The 12,422-nt window shown below is 40.0% G+C and overlaps 1 long non-coding RNA gene across 1 annotated transcript in view; it reads left to right on the top strand.

Moving 5' to 3' along the window:
- The window catches only part of LOC113480662, a 62,693-nt gene that overhangs the window by 6,816 nt on the left and 43,455 nt on the right, over positions 1–12,422 (top strand). Inside the window, exon 2 of the long non-coding RNA XR_003398499.1 lies at positions 8,563–8,717. This is a non-coding gene — a long non-coding RNA (uncharacterized LOC113480662). The remainder of the gene's footprint in view (positions 1–8,562; positions 8,718–12,422) is intronic.

The following is a 12,422-nucleotide window of genomic DNA, read 5'->3' as shown; positions in this document are numbered from 1 at the left end:
AGGATTTCAGCCGCCTTCCAGGTGAACAGATTTACACCTGGCTGCTCTGATGCTGGGATAGTGGAGCTGGTGTTCTGGAATTGGAGGGGAGAGAGGCCAAGCAGCTGGGATCTTTGTCCAGGGAGGTTGGCATTGACAAGGCAATAGGGAGACAGACTAAAACCCTAAGCCTTTGGGGGTGACTTTTGTTCAGTTTAAGGGCGAGGTACCCATACAAGGATGATGTCCTATGTCAGTTAGGCAAGTGAACCAACATGGAGAAAAGCATTCAGAATCTCAGGGAACTGGCTGTGTTTGACATGGTTTATGGTGATCTGAATGATGAGCAGTCACCCATGGACCCAGATCAGGCCCTCTGCACATACTTGATGTGGTGAAAGTTCCTGAAAAGTGCACCAGAAGCACACTCCAAAGCATTGGCAATAGTGTCCTGGTGGACAGACACCCACACTCAAACAGTGGATGAAGTGGCTGGCCATCTCCAGCAATATGAGGGAAACCTCCCTTCCTCTCAGCATTCCTGGGTTTCAGCTGTAAAGGAACTGTCTCAGAGGGTCCAAAAAATGAAAGAGGACATGTCCTACATTCCACCTGCACGGGCCGATGTCTCAGCCATTAGAAGCAGATGTTTTCCTAACCAAGAGAAGGACAGTAGGACCATGGCGCACCCTGTGGTTCCTCCTCCACAACCATGGAGAAAACATGAGGAGGTGGGATGGACAGCCCACTGCCGCCCTAGCTGCATGAGTAGAGCAACTGAAAGGGAAGACCATCACAAAAAGGGAGTCCTCCAAGAAAAGCGCAGCTCCGGTCTCCAGTCAGAAATCCCCCAGGCAGAATAGAATGGCCAACGTTATGTCTGACCCTCTTGAGGGGACCAGTAAATCATTCTTACAAGAAGTGAGAGATGCTGAGCAGGATTAGAGGGGCCCTGCCTCCAGCCAGGTGAAGGAAAGGGACAATCGGATTTACTGGACAGTGTGGATCCGATGGCCTGGTACATCAGACCCACAAGAGTATAAGGCTTTGGTGGACGCTGGTGCACAGTGCATCCTGATGCCATCAAGCTACAGTGGGGTTGAATCCATCTGCATCTCCGGAGTGACAGGGGGATCCCAAGAGCTGACCGTACTGGAAGCTGAAGTGAGCCTGACTGGGAAGGACTGGCATAAGCACCCCATTGTGACTGGCCCAGATGCCCCGTGCATCCTGGGCACAGACTATCTCAGGAGAGGGTACTTCAAAGACCCAAAAGGGTACCGGTGGGTTTTTGGTGTAGCTGCCCTGGAGGAGGTTGAACAGTTGTCCACCTTACCCGGCCTCTCAGAGGATCCCTCAGTGGTGGGACGGCTTAAGGTTCAGAAGCAGCGATTGCCGATTGCTACCAAGACTGTGCACCAGCGGCAGAGTGCAGACCAGTTTGCGTTCACTTGAAGAGGCATCCAGTACACCTGGAATCGATTGCCCCAGGGGTGGGCATTTGCCATTTGCCATTAACTGGTCCATACTGCATTGGAGAAAGGTGGGGCTCCAGAACATCGTTGTATGGTGAGACACAGCCGAGGAAGTCTTTGAGAAAGGAAAGAATATAATTGAAATCCTCCTGAAGGCTGGCTTTGCCATTAAGCAAAAGAAAGTTAAGGGGCCTGCAAGGGAAATTCAATTCGGAATAAAATGGCCACATCCCAGTGGAGATCATAAACCATGGCCCCACCAACCTCTAAAAAGGAGACTCAGTCTTTCCTGTGGGGTTCTGGAGGATGCACATCCCAAACTACAGTCTGATTGTGAGCCCTCTCTACCACGTAACCTGCAAGAAGAACAATTTTGAATGGAGCCCTGAGCAACAACAATCCTTTGAACAAATTAAACGAGAGATTGCCCAAGCAGTAGCCCTCGGGCCAGTCTGGGAAGGGCAGGAGGTTAAGAACATGCTCTACACCGCAGCCGGGGAGAATGGCCCTACCTGGAGCCTCTGGCAGAGAGCACCTGGGGAAACCCGAGGCCAACCTCTGGGCTTTTGGAGCCAGGGATACAAAGGCTCTGAAGCTAATTACACACCAACTGAGAAGTACGAAGGAGTTCGGGCTTCCTCAGAAGTGGTCGGCACTGAAACACAGATCCTCCTGGCACCCCGACTGCCGGTGCTGGACTGGATGTTCAAAGGAAAGGCCTTCTCCACACATCATGCAACAGATGCCACGTGGAGTAAATGGGTTGCATTGATAACACACGGGCTCGAATAGGGAATCCCAGCCGCCCAGGGATATTAGAGGTGATCACAAAATGGCCGGAGAGCAAAGATTCCGGGATGTCACCAGAACAGGAGGTGACATGTGCTAAGGAGGCCCCACCATATAATGAGCTGCCGGATGAGGAGAAGCGATATGCCCTGTTCACTGATGGGTCTTGTCGCATTGTGGGAAAACATCGACAGTGGAAGGCTGCTGTATGGAGTCCCACATGACGGGTCACTGAAGCTGCTGAGGGACAGGGGGAATCGAGCCAGTTCGCAGAGGTGAAAGCCGTCCAGCTTGCTTTGGATATTTCTGAGCAGGAAAAGTGGCCAAGGCTCTATCTCTACAGTGACTCGTGGGTGGTGGCAAATGCCCTCTGGAAGTGGTTGCAGCAATAGAAACAGAGCAACTGGCAACGTAAGGGCAAAACCGTCTGAGCCGCTGAAGTGTGGCAGGACATTGCAGCCTGTGTGGAAAACCTCATTGTGAAGGTGCGCCATGTGGATGCCCATGTACCCAAGAGTCGGGCAACTGATGAACATCGACACAACCAGCAGGCAGACCAAGCTGCTAAGATCACAGTGGCTCAGGTGGACTTGGACTGGCAGCGCAAAGATGAACTGTTCATAGCCCGGTGGGCCCACGAGACCTCGGGCCACCAAGGTAGGGATGCAACATACAGGTGGGCTCGAGATCAAGGGTTGGACCTTACTACTGACACCATTGCAGAGATCATCCACAAATGTGAGACGTGCTGTAATCAAACATGCCAAGCGGGTGAAGCCCCAGCAGAATGGAGAACAATGGCTGAAGTATAAATATGGAGAAGCCTGGTAGATTGACATCACACTGCCACAGACCCGCCACAGGAAGCGCCACATGCTCGCAATGGTGGAAGTAACCACTGGATGGCTGGAAACTTACCCAGCACCCCACACCACCGCCTGGAACACCATCCTGGGTCTTGAGACCCAAGTCCTGTGGTGACACGGCACCCCAGAGAGAATTGAGTCAGATAACGGGACCCACTTCCAAAACAACATCATAAATGCCTGGGCAGAAGAACACGGCATCTAGTGGGTCTACCATATCCCCTACCATGCACCAGCCTTTGGGAAGATCGAGCGCTACAATGGACTGTTAAAAACCACATTGAAAGCACTGGGAGGTGGGACCTTCAAACACTGGGACACGCATCTGGCAAAGGCCACTTGGTTAGTCAACACAATAGGATCTGCCAGTCGAGCTGCCCCAGCTCAGTCAAAACTTCTATGCGCTATAGACAGGGATAGAGTCCCTGTGGTGTGCATGAGGAATGTGTTGGGAAAAATGTTCTGGGTTAGTCCTGCGCCAGGCAAAGGCAACCATCCATGGTATTGCTTTTTCTCGAGGACCTGGGCGCACCTGTTGGGTGATGCAGGAGGATGGAGAGGTCCGATGCGTACCACAGGGGGACTTGATTCTGGGTGAGAACATACCGTGAATTATACTGTGCCTTTGTTAATTGTTTTTTTGTTTTTGTTAACTGCTAAATGGCAGCTTGGCATGATGCAGATGGTATAGAATAAAGGGGTGGATTATGTTCGGCTAGGATAGGGTTAAGTTTCCCCAGCATGTGGGGAAGGAGCTCTAGCTGCGTTATTCAATACCATGCTGATGTCAGGTCCGGGCACCCAAGCACAAGAATACCATTGTGATGGTTTGTGTTCATGGCTGGTACCCTCATTTGCTGTATTCCATGTGGTATATCTCTTGTTGTGTTCATTGTTATTATTGTTATTGTTATTTGTTGATGTTCGGTTTGTTGTTGTTACACTGTTGTATTAAATTTTTCCTTATCTCAACCCCGGGGTTTGTATCTCACTCCTTGTCTCATCTGGTCCAAGGGTGGGGGAGGGACAACAGCAACGTGGTCTCAGATCCCAGCAGGGCCTAAACCACCACACATGGATAGAATACACTGATAAGGAATTTCATGGGGTGCTTAGTTCAAAAGGATTATTGAATGGCAGCCTGATGAAAGAGGAAATTAAATTTAAAAACTACTAGTGTGAAGTCATCAAATCAAGATATACTTCCAGACTGCATCAGGTCTACAGTAGACCAAGGTACCATCCATTTATGTATCACAGGATACAAGAATCTCCCTGTGTGACAATCACACTTCAGGGGCTACCCAAAATAAAATAAATATTTCAAATATCTACCGTAAAGAACTGACACTAAATAGCCATGGTTGAGAGTATAAACAGTGTACACTAGACAAAAAAGACGAAAATATACAAAAATTCATTTTTGTCTCCAGCCTTTAATATGTACCACATACCTTATAAAGTTTCAGTTTGATATTTAAAAGACCTATTCAGGGTAACAGCTAAACAAAGCTTTCCACACAAAGTTGAAGAAAAAGGCTGAGAAAGGGCAATCTGTTAGACTTCCTGGGCCCTATGACATAGGTAACAGGTGCTTGGGTAGATCTTCAGCGATATCCACCTTGTCCCTTTGTTTGGAAACAAATACACAGGCCAGAATTCAGTGGAGCAATAGACCATCTCTGCTGTCCAATGTCATAACTGTGGTCCAATAAGGCTAACAAGGTAACAGCAAAAACATCAGTTTTTATGAGGGAGGACATAAGTTTCATAGCGCCTCTACAGCCTCTACTATTAAATGTGGTCAAGATTTGATGGACTTAAGATTTTGAAGGACTTGAACTGAATGCATTTCAAAGAGATTGCCATATGTTTTTCCTTTATAAGAACTTATATGATAGTGTGAAGAATCATAAATAATAGAAAACATCTTGCTTCATGCTCCAAAACAATTGCTGTCTAAGATTATGACTGGATTCCTTTATGGATATTGCATTATGATAAGCTAGCTGTACCTTCCTGAAGACAGTGGTTCTTCTTTATCAGCAGCTGGATAATAGTTTTGTTGGACTGCTGTTCAGTTGTGCTATTTCAATTTCTGCATATGTCCTTAAGGGCCAGGAGATACCATACAAGGTTCAAAGAGAAAAAAAGATTCCCAGATAAAAAGGGTCTTCTGCATTGTCACTGAATTTCTGTGTCACATCTATAGGTTTCTTTCTTTGATGTTTGAGAACCGAGTTGTCAGACCTCTTTTTAAGAAACCTTTTTGTAGTTTACTTATAGGTGTGCAGAAGTAATCCTGTCACAACAGAGAGAAAGCTTATAAAAAGATACTTTAAAATCTTACTACTAAAAAAACAGTGAAGAACATAATGTGTAATATAGTCTTCAAATATTTCTTCTTACCTTCTTATTAAAATAAGTTGATATGTACGGACTTATTCCTAATTATGCAGATTGCTTATACATTTCCTTTGCATGTTTTAATATGCTTTATATAGGCCAAAAATGATAATTACATCATCTAGCATGACATCACAGCTCATCAAATTTTACACTTTATTTTATCACACTAGGACAAAAGCCCTCATAGAGGTATCTTGAGTAAAATGTTAGAAAGCACCCAGCTTCCTGAAGAAAAAATAATCAATTATACTAGATATGACTAAGTGAACTGTACCCCTGATTAGAAGGGAAGTGAAACTCCACAGTGCTCTGCAAAGCAAGTCAGGAAGAAATTTTTATGAACTGAAACCAAGACAACAATGAGTTTGAGTTCTTTCTCACAGTATGGGATCTGTGGTCCTTCCTCTAACCATCACCCATTCTGTGCCCTAGAGGAGAGGAAAAATCAAAAGTAACCACAATACATTAATGCAGATATACATCGAGTGAAACACAAACATCTTGACTTTACAGGCAATTATTTTAAGGCCTAAATTATGAGATATTATTATACATAGTGCCCTGCCCTGAGGTGCAAAGATGAGACTGTGGAGAACAATCAAGTCTTCTATAACTTTAAATTCCTTACTTTTACTCCCAAGCCCAAACATGAGGGGACCGAGTCTTATCCTCAAAGACCAGAAAGAACACAATAATTATTCAGTGTGTCCCTCTGTACTCCCCACTAGTAGAATGTATTCCACAAGTTAGATGAAAGTGCATCTAATTTTGTTTTAAAGGAACCATGACCCTTTCGGGTCTTCCAATAATTTTGTGTATTATTTCTAGAATAATTATCTTAATTTCAATTCCTGTTAATTAGCTTGTGTTCCATTTCTGACAACAAGATCAAATAATTCTGTGCTGTCAGATGTAATTGGTATGTTTAAATATTTATACTCATTTATCAGGCCATCTCTTGAACTTCCCTTCAATATACCAGATAAATTTAATTAATTACACCTCACACCATAATGCAAGATTCTCAGCTATGTGATCTTGGGTTTGGAGTTTGGGCTTTTTTTGGCATATCCTCTCCAGCATTTTGCATCTCCATTCCCCTTTATTATCCTTTCAAAAATTTTTTTAGCCCTCTTTTCACAGAAGCACAGAAAATTCAGATTGAGGATGTAATCTATGATAATTCTTAAACCCTAGGTTTAGACATTTATTTTTTAAGACAGCTTCTGCCATTCTCTACATATAAACTGCTTTGTTGAATTCAAAATGTATTCCTCTTAATTTGTTCCCATTATATCAGTTTTTCTGGATTCTAACCATTTAAATCACTTGATTTAGATTACCAAACTAATAATCCCTCCCATATTTTTAATAGCCTACAAGTCTTTGCATAATTAACAAACTGTACAAAATTCACTGATAGAGCTAGGCACATTTTAACAACTTTCATACCTTTCACCTCCCAGTTCCCAGTTTCCTGGTGGAAATAAGAATTATCATGTAATATATCCAGACAAGTCAAAATACATATTTGTTTTGAGTTACTTTTGCATACAATTTATGCATAACCTTTCCCTTTTTCATCCCTTCAAGGATCCAGAAATCATACTCTGAAGGCTGTAAAATCCTTGTAGAGAGAGGTTAGAACTGGAACAAGTGAAAATATCCAAAAGATCCTGCATATCAATATCAGAAGAAGAGTTTATAATCCCTCTATACCTGTGAGTTTAATAAAATGCATTTGTGTCAAAAAAACCTTCACGTGCAGTAAGTTAATTAAGTCCAAGTATACATATGTACTTTGTTTACCAGACCCATGATCCAGTCAAAACAAAACCGGACAGAAAAAGATCTCACAAAAAAAGCGCTATCTAACTAGTAGTAATTATAATTGTAGTCTCCAGTTCATTACTAGAAAAGTTCCAAGCTAACAAATCCATTCTTGTACCTGAAATGAGGGTCAGACTAGATAATTTATTATTCTGTATTATATCCTTTTCTGGATAATAGGACATTTGCAAACCTCACTGTTTCCCAGTTTTCCAAGATAAATTAAAAATTGACAATGATTCACTAGTTCCTTTGAGACTTCTGAAGATAAATTACTTAGCTAGTTCATTTGAAACATTCTCCAGTGGGAATAAATGTTGCCTTATCAGTGCTTTATTTCAGATAGAAAATGTTGCGTTTCCATCAACATTTGAATGACTTGGCCCTAAACCAGCCTTATCTCAGTTTCTCTTACTCTGAACAAACTTATAACCTGAGTAAGATACACCACAGTGTACAACTCGTTTTTCACAGTAGATAATTCTGCAAATATTATAGCTCAGATGAAATAAAAACATCCAGCAAGTTGTGTACATGCTTTCTTTCCTAAACATAGCTTTTTATAGGAGTCTCTCTCCCTTTCCCTGGTCTGTTTTCCGTAGGACTTTCCTTCCCCACTGAATTTGATAAGAAGTCACAATCCCTATTCTAAAAGAAAAGGTCACCTTATTTCTTTTTTCTCTATTTTTGTCCCACATAATGCAGAAATATGCACTGAAAACTCTGTATTCTATATTCTCCTTTGCAATGATGGAGAGTTCTTATAAGCTCTTACTTGACTAGACAAATAAAAGACTTTTTTTATATGTTCGGAATAGGTTACTTCAGAATGAGAGGGGGGAAAAAAGGACTCAGAGAAGCTACTTTATTCATTTTAAGTGTTGTCCAGGGAGTAAAAACTGGAAGTAAAATCTAATATTTTAGAGCAGTACTTTGGCAGGAAGACATTTTAAGTATGTGATATTTCAAAATCTGGAAAACATTTCTTGGTGATATTACATATTTTAGAGACTCCCTGTGTTGACAGTGTTTTGTTGATACTTTTATATGTGGTTGGACGTTTTTGTTGGCATCTGTAAATTCCAGAATTATTTCTGCTGTCAACAGAATTTTTTTTTTTTTTTTTTCCACCTTAAACCGATTTTTCCAGAAAGTGCCCAGTTTCATAATGGTTCTTCTATAATTTTTACAGATATTTCTTGTTTCTCTTCCAGAATGGTGCTGCACATTCAAATTTGAACCAAGTGGCTCCACTGGCTAGAACCAGTGATTCTCCAGACTTAACAACCTAAACAGTAATTTGCAAATAAAAGCTAAGATTTCTGGTGATCAAGTCTGGGAAGTTGGAGGAGAAATGGGATCCTATGGGGTAAGGAGCATGAGACTGAAAAAAAGAATAATGAGGTAAGAGTGTTGTGCGATTGGAAATGGAAAGAGGAGAAGATGGAATGAGTTAGCAAAATGACTGGTGTCAGCAGACATGCAAAATTCCGAAATTGGCAGAGGCTAAATAAACTGAACAAGAAGATGGGGCAGGAAATATTATTCAGAAAAAAAAAGAGTGGCATTGTAAGACAAACTGGGATGGAAACTTTGGGAGTCTCAGTAAAGATAATTGATAATTAAAGAGAGAAAAGTATGAAGACCAGAGCAAGAACAAAGGAAACAGTTTGAATGGAGAAATCGTCAACACAGATATGACCAATCTAATACTTATTGTTACATTGTTATTTAAAATCACAAAACGTGGTTCTCTTTGAATCTTCATTCTTGCCAGTTTCACACTAAGGAAAATATATATAACATTACTTTAGAAAGAATACATTTAAAGTATATTAGTACTGCAAGCTCAAGCACCCAGATCGAGTCTATATTATTATCCCTGTTACTTATCAAACTTATCTTGAGTTTCCATTGCCCATTGCCTCAAACAAAAATATTGTAATACCACTTTTGAAAAAATGGTGCTGTTCTGCTTTACCTTGAAAACAACTCAGCCAGCTCATCAGGGTATTGTATATATGGATTAATTAAACCTTAAAATATATAAAACAATTTATCTAATTAAAATCTAGTTTATTCAGGTTGACAAAAAATGGCATGCAATATGAACTAATATACTTAATGTTTCTATATTCTCAAATTTTATAATGTCTTCCTAATGATTTACACCTAAATTAAAAGATTAAGTTGAAATAAAGTAAAATGAATGTATCAAAGAACCGTAAATTCTAAGTATTTCTAATAATATGAGTATTTTAAAGCTCTTTAATAATTTCATACTGATTTACTGTGGTTGTTGCTGATACATTAAATACATTTAATGAGCTTTACCATAATAAAACTTAAAAAAATTGACATCAGTCAAAGATAGTTCAAAACATCTTAATATGATTTTTTTAAAAAATTAAACTAGCTGGAACAATTACTTCACCACTTTGCAATGCAATTAAATAATGCATCACTGCTCTGAAGTTAGTATTTTGAATGTCTAATAATACACCAGATACAATGCACTAAGTGTAATTTTAATACTCATTTTTATGACTCAGTGCTTTTCCAGAAAGGTCAATTTTAAGTTAGTCTAATTTTAAAAATAGCTAAAATGTCTAATGTTAGATTTATGTAGGTAAGCTACTGGTCTGGGTTCTTCACCTAATTCAGCTTTAAGGGTCTGCCTTTAAATATAGTTTGGTTCATATGTAAAATACTTTCACTCTGGGAAGATTTGTCTATGCATAGCACTAGAAGGAATTGAAATGAAAAAGTCACGACGCTGTATGTGTAGAAGTGGCACAGCAGTGAACAAATAATAAGGATAGACACACGAAACCTTGTCTCAGATATGTAGAAAGAAAAACTTGATGCAACAAGTGAGGTTTAATTAGGCTATAACTTTTAACAATTTAAGTCAGCTGGGAACTGCCCTGCAGTAACTCAGACCACAAGGGTAATCATTACTTACATTTCCACTTACTGGACAGCTGCTGCCAGTATTCACCACTTCACAGTTAGTCCAGCCAATTTCTAGGACCTCACATATAAGAAAGGCTACTGAAAGCTATAACCCTGTTTCCCTCTGCGTTAGATATGGCCTTTCTTTTAATCTGCTTTAACTCTATTCAGACTGCCAAGATGTGACAATGTGTGCAGGGCTCTAACCCACTCCACTAAGCTGTGGCTATAGGGGTGGTAAAAATACCTACTATTTGCAGTCTGGCAGCATGAGAAATACTCTATTCCATTTCCAAAGGAATTGAAGGTGCAGTGCCCATATAATAGTAATTTGTAATTAGTATAGTAATTATTAGTAACGGTAATTGTAATACCAATTCTATAGTAGCCACAGCATAAAGAAAGGGCTCAGTCTAATAGGGAAACTTTATGCTGCCTTTCCTTTGTGCTCAAGATACTAAAAACTGACCACTAAAGAACAGAAAATAAAGATGTGATATTTGGCCACTTACTCCTTGACACTTCTGCTAATATTCTATTCTCATTATCTGAGTGGGCAGAATAATGTCAGCACAGTGCTTACATAAGCCACTACACTGATATCCAAAGTCTAGGAAGGCGACATTACTCATAAGTCTCTTTCTATCTCCCTCTAGCTCTGCTGGTACAACAGCCTATGAGATGCTTGAAATGCAACAGCCATGGTAAACTATGCATAAGAAAAGTTCTGTTAAGTTTCAAAGAATAAAACAAATAAAATTGTCTTGTTTTCTAGAACTCTTTAAGAATCTATTAACCTATAGTATGCATTAAATAAGGGTTGACAAATTGTTTTCAATAGGTTTATGAGTAGAAGCCTAAAATAGAGGTTAGCAGGTTTTATGCACACCCTGAGTTAGGAAATTAAGCTGCAGAAGTGTTAAAAATAAATAAAGAAATCTTTAATCTCTCGTGTTTTAAAGCTACAGTGAGCTCTCTAAGATGGAGTAAAGCAAAATAGTAGCCTGTGAAAAGTCTAAAAATTATACAAAAATGGATCTATAATTGTCTTGTCTCTTAAGGCATAATATAAATACTGTAGCAGGTTTACCTACTACCTTCCTGAAAGTAGAATCAGATTATAAGTAACTGCAGAGAGCACATAGTTTTTTTATTTAAAAGCCTTCAATGGGTAAATCTCATAGTATTTTTGCTTTCTCTTTGTCACTGTAGAGAATGGCTCCTTTTCTCCCCCCAGGAGGGATTTTTCTCTCCTTTTCTATTCAAACAACTAAAACTTGAATCGGTGAATCTATGAAAGAGGAAAAAGAAATAGAAGCTAAGAAAAGTAAAAAGTTTGAAGGCAACTGGAAATTGACAAATAAGTGTCAGAGCAGAAAAGGATGGCAGTTTGCCAACCAGCTGTGAAAACTAATTCAGCTTTAGATAAAGAGATTTTAAAGGGGAAAAGGACAAGCAAACTTCAGAAAAAGGAGGAATAAAGGAGCAAAGAATAAATCCTTAGAGCTGTATTAAAGAAGAAACATAGGCAGTGCTTTGTTGTTTTAACTGCAGAACTGCGAGAGGGGCTTTTCATTGAGACTTTGAATAGCACCAAAGAAACAGCCAGAATAAAGTGGAAGCACTAAAGGTTTCCTTAATGCAGTAGCTTATAGACCAGCCCACAAAAAGGGATTTAAAGATTAGCTTTTCTAGATAAATAGAAATTATTAATGGCAGTAAGTGTTTTCTCCACCAGTCTACATATACAGTGTTACACACAGTTCTGTGTACAAATTCATGGCAAGAAGTAGCTGAGATTTTTAGACAAAGAAACAACTGACAAAGAATATGAAACTGCAAATTTCATTTAGGAAGCCACTTTTCACTAGGGGAAAAAAAAAAAAAAAGTATTTTAGAATAGTCTGATAATACATCTCTGAATTCTGTTTCAAGTCACAATACACCTGCTCTTTCAAGGTTTTCCAAGCATCAATGCTTCATTCACTTCCCTGCCTCACTCACACCACATAGGAGATAGAAAAGTGCTTTCCTTTCCTTTACCAGGCCTCCCAAAGTAAGTTCAGTAAGTAGACCCAAGTCTTCCTTTCACTGTGTTCATGCTTCAGAATTTTTTTTT

This window comes from Athene cunicularia (genome assembly GCF_003259725.1).
Source record: "Athene cunicularia isolate RWA chromosome 5 unlocalized genomic scaffold, athCun1 chr5_part1, whole genome shotgun sequence".
NCBI lineage: Eukaryota > Metazoa > Chordata > Aves > Strigiformes > Strigidae > Athene > Athene cunicularia.
This window is presented reverse-complemented; position numbering and strand designations above follow the sequence as displayed.